This window comes from Hydra vulgaris, chromosome 08 (genome assembly GCF_038396675.1).
Source record: "Hydra vulgaris chromosome 08, alternate assembly HydraT2T_AEP".
NCBI lineage: Eukaryota > Metazoa > Cnidaria > Hydrozoa > Anthoathecata > Hydridae > Hydra > Hydra vulgaris.
Genome location: NC_088927.1, coordinates 52,911,612 through 52,931,411, shown reverse-complemented (window position 1 = coordinate 52,931,411; position 19,800 = coordinate 52,911,612). Strand labels below are relative to the sequence as shown.

General features: G+C 28.7%; 1 protein-coding gene and 1 long non-coding RNA gene across 2 annotated transcripts in view; one reads left to right on the top strand and one right to left on the bottom strand.

Annotated features, from left to right (window-relative positions):
- The window catches only part of LOC136083960 (TNF receptor-associated factor family protein DDB_G0290883-like), a 135,887-nt gene that overhangs the window by 28,202 nt on the left and 87,885 nt on the right, over positions 1 to 19,800 (bottom strand). The window lies entirely within an intron of this gene.
- On the top strand, positions 2,574 to 18,755 carry LOC136083961 (uncharacterized). The gene is made up of 7 exons (XR_010640241.1): positions 2,574 to 5,175; positions 12,114 to 12,137; positions 12,447 to 12,467; positions 12,702 to 12,725; positions 12,815 to 15,688; positions 16,466 to 16,688; positions 17,014 to 18,755. It is a non-coding gene; the product is annotated as an uncharacterized LOC136083961 (long non-coding RNA).

The following is a 19,800-nucleotide window of genomic DNA, read 5'->3' as shown; positions in this document are numbered from 1 at the left end:
GCTACATAATACATATGATTATATATGACCTGCTGCACAACCAGCTCATTTGGTATCTGCACAAGGTTAAATGTATGAGCATCAGTTTGTTGACTCATCCTTTTAAAAGAAATTGTATATTTATTAATTGGTATAAAATAGTGGAAGCATCTTGTTCCTGGCAAAATTCTTCTCATAGTAAACTATTGTAATGATGGTAGAACTTCATTTATTTCTATTTTATAAACCAAAATGAATTGAATGTTTTTTATATTGGTTACACAAAATTCAAACATCTTATCTACTTCTAAAATCTGTCCAGTCATTGTCCTAAAATCTGTCCAGTCATTGTCCTCTTTAAACTGGCTTGTGCAGTTAGTCTTTTTACTGTGTCTCCAATACCATCACAAGCAGATTTACCATGGCTTGTGGCAAAAACAAACCCATTCAGCATCAATATGAAAGTCATCTTTGTGATGGCAAAGATTAATAAAAGTACTTAAAGTTTTTATATTGTGCTGCACATCCATCAGTGAAGTTTTTAATATTATTACTTATTAATAATATTATTAATTTGTAGAATTTTTGCTTTAATGTTATTGATAATGAGCAGTTGTATTTTATATACAAAGTAAACATCATGTTCAACTTCATCAGAAAGAAAGCAAAATGACTGATAGATGAAATGAAGATATCAGTTTACCATTTGATTTATAGTATATAATAATAGGATGAAGTGTACATTTTGGTTTATTCTAGTGGTAACTTTGCACCTCATCCTGAACAATAAATTAAAAGTTCTCTGCAAAGTCACCTGATTATACACTCATTGTGATTTAAAAACTCTTTACAGTCTTTGAGGCACTTGACCTAACTTTTAGTTATAAGTGAATGAGATGTAAGTTTATCTATTTTATTGTATAAGGTCAATAACATCTTCAATATTGACTTTTTGATTGAACAGTGTAGTTCTATCAGTACCTTCCCATTGATTAATTGTTATTTCTTTTTCACTGTAGTCAAACTTAGCTGTTAAGAATTCTCTTAAAGCAGTAATACCAGGACATAGTAGACATCAATGTAACATGCACTCTAGATTATTCCGATTGCAAACAATCATTTCCATTAAATTCCTATAGTCTTCGTCAATTTTAAGAGCATCAGTTAACAACTTAACATTCTGACGATAGATACAGACACAAACACATTGTGAGTGCCAGACAAGTTTGTGGTTACACACCATCTTGGGCAAAGGCTGCAAAACTTTGAAAATCCAACATTTAAATTAGTGTTCCGATTTAAATGCTACATGGAGTTTTTTTAATTTAATCAAAATACTCTCATCATCAAGTATTAGTCTTTATTGCATGTGTTGTTTGTACTCTATACTGACAAAATCTTTTTTTTCCAGGCATCATTTGTGTGTACTCGTCACTTTGATAAAATCAATGGTTTCATAGGAAAGCGACTTTCCGTTTTTTGATGATGGTTTATACAAATTTCTCTGCGTTTTTTTTAGCTTTTCTAGCCTTTTGTATAAGGTAACTTTGTGTAACCTTATGTTACATCTACTGCATAATTTCCATCCAGGTACAACAGGAACATCTTGTGTTTTAAGAGTTATTGCTATTGATAGCGGTATTTTCACATTTCCTATAAAAGCAAACAAACAATTATTTCTAAAAACTATTATCATTTTAAAAAACAAATTTTAAATTTATAAAAATATTTGAATTTTCTTTTTAAAAAGGAATTTTGTTGTCTTATTATTATTTTAGTTTATTTAATTACTATTTAAATTATTCTTATCATGAAAATAATAATAAAGTTGCCTCTGACACTTTTTTTTCGATTTCCATGGTTTTTAAATAAATTACAGCATTTCTGAAATTTTCTTTCAAATGCAACTCCAAAGTGTACTCTATGATAATAGCAAACTAGTGTAAAGAATTTTCAACAATCAATTAAACCAGCTCTCCATAATAACTTGTGTTTTTCATCACTTAAAAATGTCGATAGTTCTAAAAGACTTTGTCTTCTTGCTAGTAATATTCAACATTACATTCTAATCCAATAGAACACTTTTACATATTTTTCAACTTTTAAATTTATTCAAAAAATCTAGTTTTCAAATATTTTACAAAATAAATATTTTATAGAAATATCATTAACATTATTTAGTTTATAGTAAATTATTTATACATTTTATTAAAATATCCATATAATTGGATGTGTCAATGGATGTGCCATATAATAACATGACTTCCTCTTATACATGATTAAAGGGTAATTAATTTTTATTTTATTTACAGAACATATAGTAATTATTTAACATTTATTAAGTAAATATAAAAATTCTGCAAAGTAACAGGAAACTAATATTTACAGCATGAAATCAGAAGCAATAATATAATAATGAGGAAATAAAAGGTTTTGTCTATAAAAGAAAAAAATATGTCTTTTATAAATATAGCCTTTTACAAAAAATGTCTTTTATAAATGCATTTGGATTACAGCCTAGTAAAGTTTCTATACTTAAAAAAATGTTGGTCTTTTACAAAAAAAAATTAGCTTCAATAAATAAAAATATTTTTTCTAATTATTGCTCCATAAGGCCTCTAAAATTATCAATTTTGGAAAAATATTTAATTTGGAAAATTTAACTAATTTTATAATTAATGTATATATATAATTTTTTTTTTTTGGGGAGGGGAGGGAAGTCTAATTGCCCCCTACTCATTTATAGAACCTACCCTAGGCACAAAAAAAATATAAATAAATTTCAAGTTTATTATTGCCCTCAAAAAGACTTTATTAATACTTTTTTACAACATAAAATTAAGAATAGCTAGTTTTGTCATAAATAATTTTGCAACAAATTTTATGCTGACTCAGCATATATATCAGCTTTACTTAAAATTTAGAAAAGTTGAAAAATGCAGTAATATATTTTTTATTAATAGTGATGTTTGATATCTATATATTAAGTTATAACAATGCCTAAAAAAAGATGACCATCATTTTGACCATCGAAATACCCCAAAACAAGATTGTCTATGTACAAAATTTCAGGATGATACCTCATTTGGCTCTATTATTGCAATTTAACAACAAAAATGTATTTTGCAAAAAATGCTGAGTCAAAATAAATAAGAAAATTGAATCCTGAATATCTCAAGAACCCTAAGGGGTTGGAGGTTCCAAATTTCAGATTTTCTTATTTTTTATAAACCCCATAACATATAAAAAACTTATCAAAATCCAAAACATGATTGACATGAGCCTGCTGATTTGACATGGAATCACCCTGATTTTAGTATTTCATTGAAGTATTATCTCCAGCAACTCAAGAGTAAGAGAAAGGTGACTGATGTTCAAATTGACAAGTTCAAAAAGGAAATACGTGATTTTCTTTTCTTAATGTGTACTATATTATTGAAAAGCCCTTTGTCTTCATTGGTTGCTCGCTGTCTGGTGTGTATTTCCGCATTTATGGTTGAATATCACAGATTTGATTATTTTTTTGACAAACTGTTGATGAAGCTTGTTACTTTCAAGAAAATTAGAGCTTCTGTTGGTGATTTAGCTAAAAAAGAATATTCCTGGTCCTGTAAAAGTGAGGTCGTTGATAACAACGATGTATTTTTGACTTTTGATAAAGACTACTTTTTTTGGAAATACACAGATTTAAAGATGTATGCCAATCTAAAGCAGATTTTCAAAATTGTCCTCATTTTATCGCACCAACAAGCTCAAGTTGAATGTGGTTTTAGCAGCAACAAAAGTCTGATCGGTAACAATATGTCCCCAGACACTATAATCTCTTTACTTTCAATCCAAGATTACCTCACATTTCATGGGTTCATGTCTCATGAAATTAAAATAACAAAAGAATATTTAGATTACTGCAAACAAGCAAGAAAGAAGTATATTGATGATCCATGTTCAAAAGCCTTGTCTGTAGAGAAACTAGTGTAAATGGAAGCAAAAAGAAAAGTTATGGAAGATATTGAAATTGTCAATACTTATATTTGACAGATTTAATCTATTATTGAGAATTTAAAGAAGTCATATGGTGGAATTATAAATAAATTATTTATAATTAATTAGAAATAAATCAAAATTAGCACGCAACAGCTAACCTGGAATCTATTTAATTAAGTGCAAATGCTCCAAAGTGTATGTTGGTGAATCAAAACTTAAAATAAGAACAAGGGTTCAACAATACCAAAAACATTTTACTGAAGGCAAGTTAAACCAGTCTGCATTAGCTTTGTATAAAGTAGATTGCGATGAGAATATTGAATGGGATAGGGCAGAAACACTTAAAGTTGAGGATAAAAAATTTGAAAGAAAAGTCCATGAAGCCTTGGAGATACAAAAACATCAATGTTCTCCAATGTACGGTGGTATGAATTTGGACAATGGACAATATGTTAAAACAAATTTTTGGACTTCATTTTTTTTTTTTTCATACTCAAGTAAAAGAAGCCATTATAAAGGTGATGTCAAAATTTAAAAATTTTTGTTGTTGTTTAACAGTCACAATTTTTGTAATTATCTTAATATTAATCTTAATATTAATACTACAGAAACGTTTAATGTTTAATGTCGTTTTATTAGTTATGCTTTGAAAGAACGTGTTCTCAAAATGCATGCGGTCATTTGAGAAAGATCTCTAATGCGAGTTGAAACTTTTTTCCTTATGAAATTTAATTATTAGTTTAGATATATTACATAAAGAATCATACTAAGATAAGTAATCATCGTTAAGATCATATTAAAAATAAAGTAAGTATATAAAATAGTTGTGTATACATTTTTATTAGATAAAGTAGAAAGGATTTAAATTTTTATTAGATGAAGTAGCAAGGATTTTAAGTAGAAAGGATTTTAATTTTTTAAATCGTTTATATTTTGTTTGTTTTAGCTTTTCTTTTAGCAGTTTTATTATTTTATTTTTTAGAAGGAAAATAGGGGTATGGATGTTATTTAAAGTTATACTAATGCTATTTCCATAAAATGGTTATTACTACTTAGAAATTTCTGTGATGCTATTAACTATTTTTGTTCTTTTTAGTAAATATAGAAAAATTAAATTAAAATTTTGTGCCAACGCTGAAATGGCATGTCACATGTTATTGTACGTAAAGGTTAAATTTTGTTATGAGGATTACAGTTCTTATGAAAAAAAAGGTAAGGAGTACTGTTTGTAAATATATATTTTGTTTACTTTGAATCTTTTTAAATTTTCTCGCGTCATTTTTAAATTTTTTGTTTGTACACGTTTATTGTTTGCATTTATGCTTTTTTGATATATATGTGTATGTGGTAATAAGTGCTTTATAGTTGTTTTATCAATGTGTTTTTATGATAATGTAAAGTGTTTTTTATTGTTTGTGTATGTGTTAATATGTTATATAATTATTTTTAAAAATGTGTTTAAATATGTATATAAGGTATATATTTAACCTTATATACATATTTAAACACATTTATTGTGTTTAAAGTTGGTACATATGTTTATATTATGTTGTTTCAAAGTGCTGTGACTTTGTAAACGTGTAGAGTAAGATTTGTCAACTTTGCCAGCCAAGTGATGTACTTATAACAGAGGGTTACACGATAGTGTTTAGTGTCAAAATTACATAATAATGTATTTTAATAACATTTTGCTTAATATTGTTACTTAAGTTCTGTTAAATATGAATTTTATCTTACTTAAGTTATGTTATATACATTTTATATTAACTTATGGTGTGTGCTATTCGTGTGTGTTGTTGCTGTGATGTTTTTTTGTTATATTTTGATTTGATAGACATTGGACTTATCTTCATGTTGGTGTCTATTGTTAAAAATGGTAAATAGGTAATGTTATTTAAAATCATTGCTTTTAATCATTCACTAAAGCCAATACAAATTATTTTGCCATATATACAATTTGTTTAATCTCAATTTGATTTTTTGTCTTTAGCACTGTTTACTATATGATTATGCTATAAATATTTTGGAATCATGATGTTCCAGCATAAATTGTTTTGTAAAAGCTAACATGAAATAATAATATTTTACAACTACTACTCTGTTAAATCACAACAGCTTTTCTCTATAAAGTGCATTGATTTTCATTTTTTGTATGCAATGTTTTTCTTCTTTATTTACTTATTCATTTATATAATTTTAGATTTATCAGATGATGTATTAATGTGGTATAGAAGAACGATATATTGTAAAGTTTTGTGAATTTTTGAAAAAAACGTTTGCTAATAATTTTTTTGAAGAAATAATTTTTAAGTTTGCAACAAAGGGTTTGCAACGTTTTTTTTTAATCTTTCTTTGTTAGCAGTATGTTTATTATTAGCATTGCATGTTTTTAATAATTTTTTTAAATTATTATTTGCTAAGCTAATTTTTTTCAAACATCTCCTAGCTGATATATATATATATATATTTTTTTTTTTTTAAAGTCATAAGATTATTTTTATTATTTGTGTGTGCTATTTAGAGTAGAAAAAAAATTATATAGGAAAGATAGCAATCTTCAGGATTCGCTTAAGATTTTTTTTTACTACTTTCAATTAAAAGTGAAGTTTAAATGGATGATATTAGGCTAGAAGCAGATATTAGTTTAGAAAATGGAAATGTTAATAGGCAAGTTGTTTGTGGCACAAATGAAAGAGCTCCGCAAGCAGCAAATAATTCGAACCCAAATGAGGAGAGCTTGGTTAGGCGAGTTGAAAATAATTGTTACAGAAATGAAAGAGATAGACTTAGGTGAAATGAAATTAATAATCGACAAAATGCTAGAAATGCTGCTCAGCAAGCAGCAAATAATTCGAACCCAAACGAAGAGAGCTTGGTTAGATGAGTTAAAAATAATCGTCGCAGAAATGAACGAGGCGAGATGAAATTAATAATCAACAAAATGCGAGAATTGCTGCTAGATACGAAAGAATGCATTGTATAGCAAGAAGTAATACTATTCCAGACTATAATTATTTAGGAGAAATGAATTATATTTGTCAGCATTGTGGTGGTAAGAAATTTCCTGATGAAACATATTTTTTATGTTGCCATAATGGAAAGGTAGTTTTGTTGCAACCTTCATCATTTCCACAAGATTTAGAAATTTATTTAAAGGAAACTATGCAGATAGAAATGCCAATCTGAATTTTTTTAAATATATTAGAAATTATAATGCCTGTATTTCTTTTGCTTCATTTGAAGCTAATGTAGTTCAGCCATGAATCATGGGCTGCCATGTTTTAGAATTTGGTTTTTTAAGGTCAAGTTTTTCATCATATTGGTAATTTAAGACCAAATCAAGATGTTCCGCCGACATATTGTCAACTATACATCTATGATCCACTTGCAGCAGTAAATTTAGAATGCAACAATGTGGTAATGATCTTTGCTTAAATGATTTAATGTTTCGATTGCAAACTATTATTAGTGAAGAAAACCCATTTGCTCTTGCATTCAAAAACATGGCTGAAGTGGAAGATGAAGAAATTCGTAGAGCAGCTATAGAAAGTCGCTCAGTGTCAGTTGTAAAAATGTCTTTACTTGAAGGGCAAGATAGACGTCGCTATAATCTCCCTTCACATAATGAAGTTGCAGTTTTATTTATTGGTGAAGATGGTGCACCATCTGCATCTGCTTCCAGGGAAGTTGTTATTTACCCAAAAGGTCATCCTCTTAAAACTATATCAAGTATGTCTGCCAACTTAGATCCTATGGTTTATCCTCTTTTTTTTCAGAGGGTTGATGCTGGTTGGCATAATCAATTGGTTCACAACCCTGAACGTGCTACATTGGTTAGAAATCATGTTACATTATCTCAGTATTACAATTATAAACTTTCAGTTAGACAATTTTTTTCTTCACTCTTTTATGGCAAAAAACATATATGCATCAACAGCATATTGCTGTTTCAGCAGTGAGCAGTATGATGTCTTACACGAACATGTAAACAACCTTAGAAATGATCGTAATGTTAGACCAGGGCATGTTGTTGTTTTGACATCAACTTATGTAGACTTTAAAAGAAACCTTTGAAGATGCTATGGCTATAATCAAAAAGTATGGTAAACCAGATCTTTTTATTACTTTCACTTGCAACCCAAAATGGCGCGAGATAACTGAAAATTTATATCCAGGTCAGACAGCAAATGATAGACCAGACTTGGTTATTCGAGTATTTAAACTCAAATTAAATAACCTTCTCAATAACATTTTTAAGCAGGTTGTATTAGGGAAAGTTGTAACACATGTTCAGGTTATTGAGTTTCAAAAGTGTGGTTTGCCACATGTTCATATTTTACTTCACTTTGCAAATGATGATAAGTTTGAAACAGCTCATGATATTAATAATTTAATATCTCCAGAAATTCCAGATCCGATTGTTAATCGAGACCCTTATGACGTCGTTAAAACTTGCAAGATTCACAGTCCATGCGGCATTCTGAATCCAAATTCTCCCTGCATAAAAGATGGGGTGTGCAGCAAAAACTATCCTAAAGAATTTAATGCTAAGACAGTAGCAGTTCATAATGGTTATCCACGCTATAGATGTTGTGATAATAATTTGGTTATCAATATTAAAGGTAACAATGTAGATAACTGCTGGGTGGTACCTTACAATCCATTGTTATCAAAGAAATATCAAGCTCACATTAATGTTGATACTTGCATGTCTGTTAAGGCTGTTAAATATTTGTACAAATATATATACAAGGATCACGACTGTGCCAATATTTTAATAAATGAACAAATTAATCATGATAAAGTAAACTCTTTTTTAGATTGTTGTTATGTAAGTGCACCTGAAGCATTGTGGCGAATTTTCGAGTATCCAATAAGTCATATGTCACACACTAATACACGCCTTAAAGTTCATCTGCCTGAAAATCAATTATTGTAGTTTAGAGAAGGAGCAGAACAAATGGCTTTAGATTGTGCAGCTCAACGTGATACGCACCTAACGGCATGGTTTAAGTTAAATACTGAAAATGAAAGAGCACATTGCTATTCGTATGTAGACATTCCTTATCACTTTATATTTGATGATAAACATTGTAAATGGAAGGTTAGACAAACGGGTGGTAATAAGGTGATAGTAAGAATGTATAAAATTAATCCAACTGAAGAATTGTTTTTTCTTAGACTGTTACTTTTGCAAGCAAAAGGTGCAACATCGTGGAAGGATGTGCGTACTGTTAATGGTATTGTCCTTGAAACATTTCGTGAAGCATGTGTTTTGAAAGTTTTGTTGCAAGATGACACTGAATGGCAGAATACTCTTTCTGAGGCGGTTTTAACACGTATGCCAAAGCAAATTAAACAGTTGTTTTCAATTATTTTGACCTTTTGTGAACCTGACAATCCTTTGCATCTCTGGAATACATACAAAGCTTTTATGATGGAAGAGCTCATTCACTTCTAATAGCTGAACAAGCTACTTTTCATCAAATTGAAAAGATTATAAATCAAAATGGTAAAATGCTGGCTGATTACAATCTGCCAGTTATTGATGAGTTTATGCGCCTAAATCTAGAAAATTTTGATGAAAATGTTCAACAATCAATTGACGAAGCCAACCAAATGAGACTGTTGCTTAATGTCAATTAATTAAATGTATGTAATGCTATCCTTGCTGCACTGAATGAGCAACCAAGTGTAGAAAATCAACATTCTAGATTGTTTTTCATGGATGGACCTGCTGGTAGTAGAAAAACCTTTACTTATAATTATTTGATTGCTGAAACCATAAGTAGGGGCTTTAAATCTGCTACAGCTGCATGGACTGGCATAGCAGCAACTCTTCTTACAAATGGATCTACATTGCATGGCTTATTCAAACTTCCTGTTCCAATATTGGATAATAGCACATGTAATGTAACTCCTAACTCTATACACGGGCATTTTTTAAGACAAGTTAGTTTGTTTTTGTTTGATGAAACATCTATGATACCTAAACATGCCTTAAATGCAATTGATAGGTTATTAAAAGATATTTGCAACAACAACTTTCCGTTCTGAGGAAAAATCTTTTTTTTTTTTGTGGTGACTTCAGGCAAATTCTGCCTGTTGTGAAAAGAGGACAACCAGCTGAAATAGTAGAATCGCGTATAAAATGTTCTTTGCATTGGCAATGGGTGCAGAAGTTTGCATTAACTGAAAATATGAGAGTGCAAGATGGGGAGTGCAAGATGGGGAGTGCAAGATGGAAGGTGAATTTTCCCAGTGGCTACTAAAACTTGGGAATGGAACTATACCTGTCAAAAGTCCTTTTAAAGGAGGCATTGAAATACCAAATCAGTGCATTATTAGAGAAAATGAATCGATTGTTGAAAAGATTTTTGGAGATGCTGATCAAAATGATTATTCTAAACGTGTGATTTTAACACCAACTAATGTTGATTCATTATCAATCAATGAAGAAGTGCTTGAATGTCTGCCGGGTGAGGTCAAAATTTATTTAAGTGCTGATCAAATTGAGACTGATGACCTTAATGAAAGAAATAACTCCTGTTGAGTTTTTGAACAGCTTAATTCTTTCAGGTATGCCACCTCATTGTTAAAAATTGAAAATTGGTTGTTTAATTATGCTACTTAGAAATTTAGATCTCAAAGCTGAGTTATGCAATGGTACTCGAATGAAAGTTTGTGCTCTTCAAAATAATTATATTGATGCAGAGATTTTGACAGGTGTTTCTGGTGGTAAATGGGTTTTTGTTCCTCGAATTCAGTTGGCTCCATCAGATTCTAATATACCTTTTGTTCTGAAATGTCGTCAGTTTCCTGTCAGATTGGCTTATTCAATGACAAATAATAAAAGTCAAGGTCAAACATTTGATAGAGTTGGGGTATATCTCAAAAAACCGTGTTTTTCTCATTGTCAACTATATGTTGCATGTTCAAGAACTAGAGTATTTAATAGTTTGTTTTTCAAAATTGATAAACATCTCATTCAGGGTATGGTAGGTGAAAAGTGTTACACAAATAATGTTATATTTTCTAAGGTTCTTATTTTATAGTCTTTAGATTTTCATTTCGAAAATTTACTGTTTGTAGGTTGTGAGTACTTGTATGTATAACTTTATTTATTATTTTAATTTTTTTTTTTCATAGTTTTTGATAAATATATCTGTCATTTAATATTGTTATAAAATGTGTTTACATGTGTTATATAAAACCATATTTGTTTATAGTTGTATATATTTTAAAATTATGTTGTTTCCATGTTTTCAAAGTTGTGTCACTTGGGATTATGTTGAGCAAGATTGATAACCTTGCCAGCCAAGCGGTGTACTTATAGCAGAGGTGTGACTTGGCAGCATTTAGTGCCAGGCGGTGTTACTGCTTTATGGCTAGGTTGTGTTGTCTAGCCTTTTTTTAATTATTCTGGAAACACATAATGTCTGTTAATGTTTAGCGTAATGTGTATGAGAGAGTATGCAACCTTGATTTTTAAATCTAAGGCGTTTTAATGTCCTAAATTTGAAGTAATTGATTAACTAATATTGAATATAAAAGCAAATATACTTTTCTGTATTTATATGTTTAGTAAAAAGATAAATATAGTTAACTTTAAATTGGTTTTCGAATTTTGTCTTTCATATTTTAAAGTTAATATAAACATTTATCGAAAATGTAACAATACTAAAAAAAAATAAATTGGTTTGTTATATTCGCTGGATTTTAGGATCAAGGGTGTTAATATTCTATTGTTATGTGTTGTTGTTGTGATGTTTTGTGTTGATAGACTGCTTGGCTTACCTTCACGTTGGTGTCTATTGTTAAAAATGAATAATTGGTAGTTTCATTATTGGAACTTACTGCTTTTATTTATTTACTAAGAGCCAAGACAACATTTTGCTAAAAATGCAATTTATAACTTAATTTGATTTTTTTTTTTTTTAGTATTGTTAATTTTTTTTTTAGTATTGTTAATTTTTTTTTTTTAGTATTGTTACGTTTTCGATGAATGTTTATATTAACTTAAATTATATTAACGAAAATTTTCGTAAATTAATTCAATCCAGAAAGATTAAATATTTGTTTTAATATTGAAGTAATTAAAGAGGTTTAAGATAGAATCGACTTCAATATTTGTTTGCTTTTCTGTTTAGATGACAGCAGTATTATTGGAGAAAGTAAGTTAAAAAGCATTTTTACTTTTTAAAATGGAAAAAAATACTTTTTAATATATCTGTTTTTTTTAAGTAGGTTTAAAATTTCAGGTTTTTAAAATCTTATATATTATAATCTTAAATATTTTTTAATTACTTAAAAAATATATTTTTGTTAAATTACACCAGGTTGTAGAAAATAGTTATAGTTTAATGACAAAGTTGTAGACTGTTAGAGCAGATTAAATAGATCAAAGATTTATTTAATCTACTTAATAACTTACTACCAAAGTGAAAATTTACTATCAATTGTTTGTTTGTTTTTCTGTTTAGTTGAAAATAATGAAGAGAGAGGTAGTAAGTTTAAAAGGATTTTTATTTTTAAGTAACAAAAATGTTTTTAAAATATTGTTGTTGACTTTAAAGTAAAAAAGTAGGTTTTTATTATTTTATATAATAAGCCCAAGAACTTAGGTCCTACTTAAAATTATATCGTCAATAATAAAGAGAAGAAAATTATAATTTTCAGTAAGGCAGCTTTTTATTATTTTATATCAAGTTAGTTTAATTGAGATTTATTTTCTTTAGTTGATCAAGAGAGATCTAATAAAGGTATTAGTTACATTAGTTGAGTGAATTTATTTTTAAAAAGTTAAGTAGATAATTTAATGTCTATACATTTAAGTGCTTTTATTGTTTAGACACAGAATTGAAGACTGAATTAAGTCAGTGTTTTTGCTATTAGATATTTGTTTATAGGAGTTTTTTTATTTGTACTGTAACTGGAATTTTAAAACTTCAAGTACTTAAGCTTTATTTTATTTTTTCTTTTAGGAGAGTTGGAAAAAAAACTAAGTATAAATTATGTGATTAGTATAGTTAATTTGTTATACACATGTTTGATTGTAAATTAACTTTTTTTTGTTTGAAACGTATTTGTACTCAATTGCTTAGTTATTTATAATAAATTTATTTAGTTGTGTGCATTTAACGTTTTAAAGACAATTTCCTTTTTTAACGAAACATGTATCAAGGGGATACCAAAAAATTAATAACTCATGAATAATTTACCTTCAATTCATATTAATCTTATTAATTAAAGTTCATGAATTAAAAAATATAACAAGAATTTAGCTTTACTTTTTCGTCAATTTAAAGCATGATGAAGTGTTATTTTTTGTGTCAGTAACTAAAAACGTATTGTGTTTAACTTAGTAATGTCGAGGAAAATGGTTCTGCCTTACACTGATATCACCTGTCAGTTGTAAATTACTCAACTTTAAATTGTGGAAAACAGCCACTATAAATTAAGTAACAGACCGACCATAACCTGTATTACGGGTTTCTTTCTGCTAGTATTATATTATTTGCTGATGATGCCGGTGCCTATAATCCGGCGAAAATTTCAAATAAGTTATTTAGTATTGAGAGAATTCAAATTATCTGATGTTTTAAATTAGTTAATATATATATATATACACTCTCGTACAAGATGTCAACATTTAAATCATATATATATTTATATATAAATGTATTATTTTACATTTATAAGTTTTCCAGATATATATTACATCAGTTACAGTGCAGGGACTTCCGGAATAGCGGACGCTTTTTTATAACGAATTATATAAGTAAATTTAAAAAAAAGAAAGATAAAGAAAAAAAAAAAAAAGAAGTAAAATAAGAAAAATAGATAAAATAAGAAAAATAAAATTAAAGAGAATGAAGAAAAGAAAGAGAAAGAAATAAAAAAGCAAAAACTAAAAAAAAGAAATTAAAAGCCAAATCAAACAAATTAACAAAAAAAAAATGAGATATGAAAAAAGAAAGACAAAAAGCCATAGTTAAAAGAAAAAAAACGTTCGAAAATGGAAAGTAATTAAAAAGAATTAAAATAAAATAAAAAAATTTCTCCCCTTTTGAAGAAAGCAAAAAGAATATTTTTTAAATTTTATTATTTTTGGAAGACTATATGTGTTTGTTTGATAACTTACTTTTTTATTTTATTATCTTCATTTATTATGAAAACTCTATACTTTTCGTGACTAAATGTTTGTTTGTGTGTGTGTGTGTGTGTGTGTGTGTGTGTGTGTGTGTGTGTGTGTGTGTGTGTGTGTGTGTAGGTGACACGTTTACTTATTGTTATTTTTTGATGAAATATTTATATTACTTTAATGTATATGATTATTGATATTAATATTATTATATTTATTAAATCATTGTTACTTTTTTTTTGCAGTAATTGTTTTAGTTACGTGGTAGGTTGTTACATTTTGTCAGTACATAACTGTTTGTAACTTTCCTGTCTATGCATTATATTCAATTGTTGTTTTAAAATTGATATTGATTTATTATCATATAATTTTCTTATTATTCTTATAATTTATCATCATTATTATTATCATTATTATTTGTATTATTAATGCTATTTCATGGTATATACTTAAGATTAGTTTTAACTATTTGTAAATGACCTCGATTGTATGATCTTTTTATCGAAAAATATATTGATATATAGACACATTATAAACATACTTTATTGAACATAAAACTATTCAATTGAACTTAATATTGGGAATTTTTTTTTCCCCTTTAAACTAAAAGTTTTAGTTGCAACACCTTACAGCTCATTTAAATGTAGCCACATACAAACAAATATTATGCTAATGTTCCCAATATTATTCCCAATATTAATTCACTTTGCTATGACATCGCAAATGAATGAAGCATTTTTTTAACGGTGAAAAGTAAAAGAGCAAAATAAAAGAGCAGGTAAAATAAACGAGCAAAAGAAAAATAAATAAAAATTGTTTAGAATAGAAAATTTGAAAAATAAAAAAAATAAAGTTAAAACAATGAAAATATTAAAGAATAAAAATTGAAGAAAAATATCAAATAAACAGTAGAACAAAACGCTAAGTTAAAAGAATAAAAATGTTCGCGACAAATTCGAAAGTAACGTTATTAAAAGAAAACAAAAATAACATTTTTTAAGTTTTATTCATTTATGTTATTTGGATTGCTTATATTATCCTGTAGTTTTGTGTACTGTTTACAATGCCGTCTGATTATGTGTACTTTTTACACATAATCAGACGGTATTTTTGTTTATACTGTTGTGTAATATTGTGCATAATTTATATTGACGTGAACATTTGTATATTATTTATGTTGACGAATATTTTTTTTGTGATCTTTAGCTTATTATTTTTATTATTGTTGCTTTTTATGTTTGTTGCTATTATTAAAGTTTTTTTTTTTTTTTGTCTCATAATATTTTAAAATATTCTTTTGTTTTCTTTTTTATTTTCTATCATCATTCTGATCGTCAAACGTTGTGTTATCTCATTCATTCGTTATTTCTCATGTCAGTTAAACTTGCTTTTTTAAATATTATTGTTCTTCTTTTAATTTTGCTTTGATCTCTTTTGGTCGCTATCTGTATTACTAATTTTTGCTTTATTTGTTTATTTTATTAAGGTATCACTCCAATGACTAGATTTTAACTGTGCAAGTGGCGCCGATCCTAGTTTTGTAAAATTATAAATAAGTTTGTAACTTGTTCAATTTTATTGGTAAGTAAATGAATTTTTAAAAAAATGTGCAAACGGATTTCTTTTGCTGTAATAACTTAAATCTTAACTACTTCCTTTACGGAAGTAATTATATTACAAAACTACTTTTTATTGAACTTTAACAAAAAGTAGTAGGGGAGTTGGGGGCTCTTTAATCTGTGGGGCAGATTGATCTTTTAGCGCTACATCATCTATTTATAATTATATATGCGTGACGTCTTAAGTTACTATCAGCATATACAGCATATACTATACTGCATATACTTCTGGCTATTTATTTTTGTTGTTGTTTTGTCAAAAAATCGATTTTACGAATTTTAAGAAATAAAAGTTTGATTTTCACGATAAATGGGAAATTTGATAAACAGGAGAATTATTCATATATTTTTATTACTATTTTAAATATTTGTAAAATATCAACTGCAGTCACTTGGTATTTCATTGACGCATATTTTATGGTATGATTTCGCCGTTGAATGCTATTTATGAGCGAGATACAGCCATTATTACATGATGTATACCTATAGAGGTTCCTTGATCTCTCTTACACGGAGCTGGTTGATCTGAGGATCAAGGTGTCCCATACTAAAACTTTGATACGTATAATTTGTTGTATTTAATTACATTCGAATAACTATTGAAATGCATTCGTTGCACAAAGAAAAAATATTTCCATTTGCTAGATAAATAAAATTGATAATAAAAAATAAAAAAGTAAATTATTTTAACAAGATATAGTAATAATACTCGATTTAATTTTTGTTAAATTTTTGATAGACATAAACATGTATCAGCTGCCGCTGGATTTGAAACTGTCAATACGAAAGATCAAACATTTAAAGAAGATAATTGCGAACAAGAGTAATTTTTTGTCTAACGTTTTCCATGCCGTTCTCATTGAAGAAAAAGATCATGCTGTTGACCAGTGATGCACGCTTGGTGTCAGGGTTCGATACCCGTGCGTAGACGCTTGGTCAATTTATTCTGAGCGTCTGTATTTGTAAGTAGCTGCTAAATTTATGTCACTGTTTCTCGTTCATTTAGTTTGAAGTTGTTTTTCTTCATGTTTAGTTAATTAATACTGCTTCATTGATTGATTGACTGAATTAGTATTATTACTTATGTTCTTTTGTTATGTTACTGCATTTTTGTGACGAATATATATATATATATATATATATATATATATATATATATATACATATATATATATATATATATATATATATATATATATATATATATATATATATATATATATATATATATATAAAACTATTGTATCATATTCTAAAAACGTTTATGATTTTTTTTCAAAACTTCAGATTTGGTGTTGACTGAAAATGGTTAGAAATAGAATTCGGAAGACAGATAGAGGAATGGTATCTCCCGAAACAATGAGAGCAGCTGTGGATGAAGTTTTATTGAAAAACAGGCCTAACAATGAAGTTGCTTGAGAGTTTGGCATTGATCGTATGACATTGAAAAGATATGTTAAAGTGCAAAAACTTAATCCGGGTGTTACATTTAAACCAAGATTTAATACGCAACAGGTCTTCACAGAAGAAGAAGACTGCTTATCAAATTATTTGCTTCAAGCTTCGAAGATGAACTATGGCCTTTCAACGAAAACAATGCGCCAATTAGCATATGAAATAACTGTTGCTATTAATAAAGTTTGTCCGGATTCATGGATTAAGAACAAAGTGGCAGGCATCGATTGGTTACAGAGCTTTATGAAAAGAAAACTACAATTATCTTTACGAGCTCCAGAAGCCACCAGCTTTGCAAGAGCAACAGGTTTCAACAGATTCACCGTTAGTGAATTTTTTCGGAATCTCTGGGAGATTCCGGTAGTGCGAGAACGTGATCAGTTTGGTCCAGAAAGCATTTACAATGTGGACGAAACAGGAATAACAACCGTACAAAAACCTGTTAAAGTTATTGTTAGTAAAGGTGTCAAACAAGTAGGTAGCATAACATCTGCAGAATCAGGAACTCTCATGACAGCTTGCTGTGTGATTAAATGCGATCAGCAATTTGATACCACCACTGTTCGTTTTTTCGAGGGTGAAGTTTCAAGATTTTATGATTGAAGATGGTCCAGCCGGATGCGTAAAATTTGCTAATCCATCTGGTTGGATGACATCAGATATCTTTGTCGAGTGGTTGAAACGTTTTATCAAACATTCGCACGGTTTGAAAGATTCTCAAGTTCTTCTCATGCCAGACAACCACGAGAGTCATATATCTGTGACAGTCCTCGATTTGGAAAAAGAAACGGAATAACTATGCTTAGTTTTCCACCACACTACAGTCACAAGCTGCAACCGTTGGACAGATCTGTTTATGGGCTTCTGAAGAGGCATTACAATGGCGCTTGCGGCAACTGGCTAATCAGCAGTACCAGACCGATGAATATGTATAACATTGTTCCGATTGTGTGTGAAGCTTACGGTAAAGCCTTTACTAAATCAAACATTGAATCTGGATCTAATGTTGCCGGGAAACAAATAAGAAAAAAAAATGTAAAAAAATACAAGTCCAGCAGTTGAAGACGATGAACCAATGGAACTTTCCGATGATTCTGATAATATTCATCGCCTACAACCGCTTGAAAGTGAAGACAGTGAAAATGATCTTGAAACGATATCTTCTTGAATCATCAGACCTGAACTTTGACTTTGATGCACTGAATGTAAAAGATTTTGTTCTTGTTAAATTTGATAAAAAAAAAGAAAGCTATTCATTATGTTGGACAAATCTGTGAAGAAGAAAATGTGCGAATGCTAAAATATTTGAAAAGAGAAAATTTAAAATCGTATAAATTCATCTCTGTCAGTGAGTAATTGTACCAGTTTACCAGAGATGATATTGTCTGCAAGCTTCCAGATCCAATGCAGCATGGTGGCACAACTCCTGTCGGTCGACATTTGATTTTCGATTTTGAATTTTCAGTTTTTGCAAACATTTCTTAAAATTTCGTATGAAAAACCTTGTTCAATAATCTTTAAATGTGAATCTCTTGGCAGAAATTTAAAGAGCTGTGTTTTTAATAATGCTTTAATGCCAACTTGTTATTGATTTTGTAAAAAACTGTATGTAAGATAAAAGTGCCCCATAGTGCAAATCAAGGTGCCCCATACATGGGGTACCGTGATCCATTGTAGGTGATGTTATAAAGTTGAGTTCTAGCTTACTAAATATTACTTGGACCAAAATTAGCTAGTTGTTCCGAATAAAGTAATAAATATTCTTTTAAAAATAATAAAAATAGTATTGTTGTCTGCAAGGGTTTTCAAGTAATCAAGCATAAACCATAAAAACGTTAAAGGTGCCCCAATCTCCCCTATAGTCAAATAACTAAATAATAACTTATAGAAACATATACACCATGTTTACCACAAGTTATAAAAAATCTTATCACATATCTAAACAAAAAACGTCAGTATGCATGAGCAACGCAAATACTTTAAAGTTACGCCAAGGTTAAGGTAGCTTCAACTAAACATGACTTTTGTTGCTTAAATCAGGCTGAGCATTTTCTGAAGATGTTTTGTAAATAAAATAATTAGAGAGTTGAACTTACAAAAAATAAATCCTAAATTTGGTTGTAAAGTGCGGCCGTGGCGCAGTGGTTAGAGCGCTTACTCTATAAGCAGGAGATCCAGGTTCGAAACGAGCTCTGGACAAATTTTCGCGTCACGGTAAGGAAGGAGGCGTGAACTTCCTGGTTAAATGCACTTCCGCGGTGCTCTGTGACAAGACCGTTAGGACTTCTTGGGGCACCTAAAATAAAAATTGAAAAAAAAAAAAAAAAAAATTTTGTATTAGGCTGCTAAGCAAGTTTTGTGAATACAAAAATTAATAAATTTTGAACTTACGCCAAACTTGCGCTAATCTCACGCTTAAAAATGTTTTGTGAAAATACCAAGTATTTAAAGAATAGAATAGCGTACCGTTAACAACAATACCATTAACAAAAGAATGCCGTTAAACGGTAATATTTAAAAACTTTAATTTTAGATATAAAGCACTTTTCGTATTAATGTTCCAGATAACACTTTTTCATTATCCGACCGGATATTAAAGACCCGGATATTTATTACGTT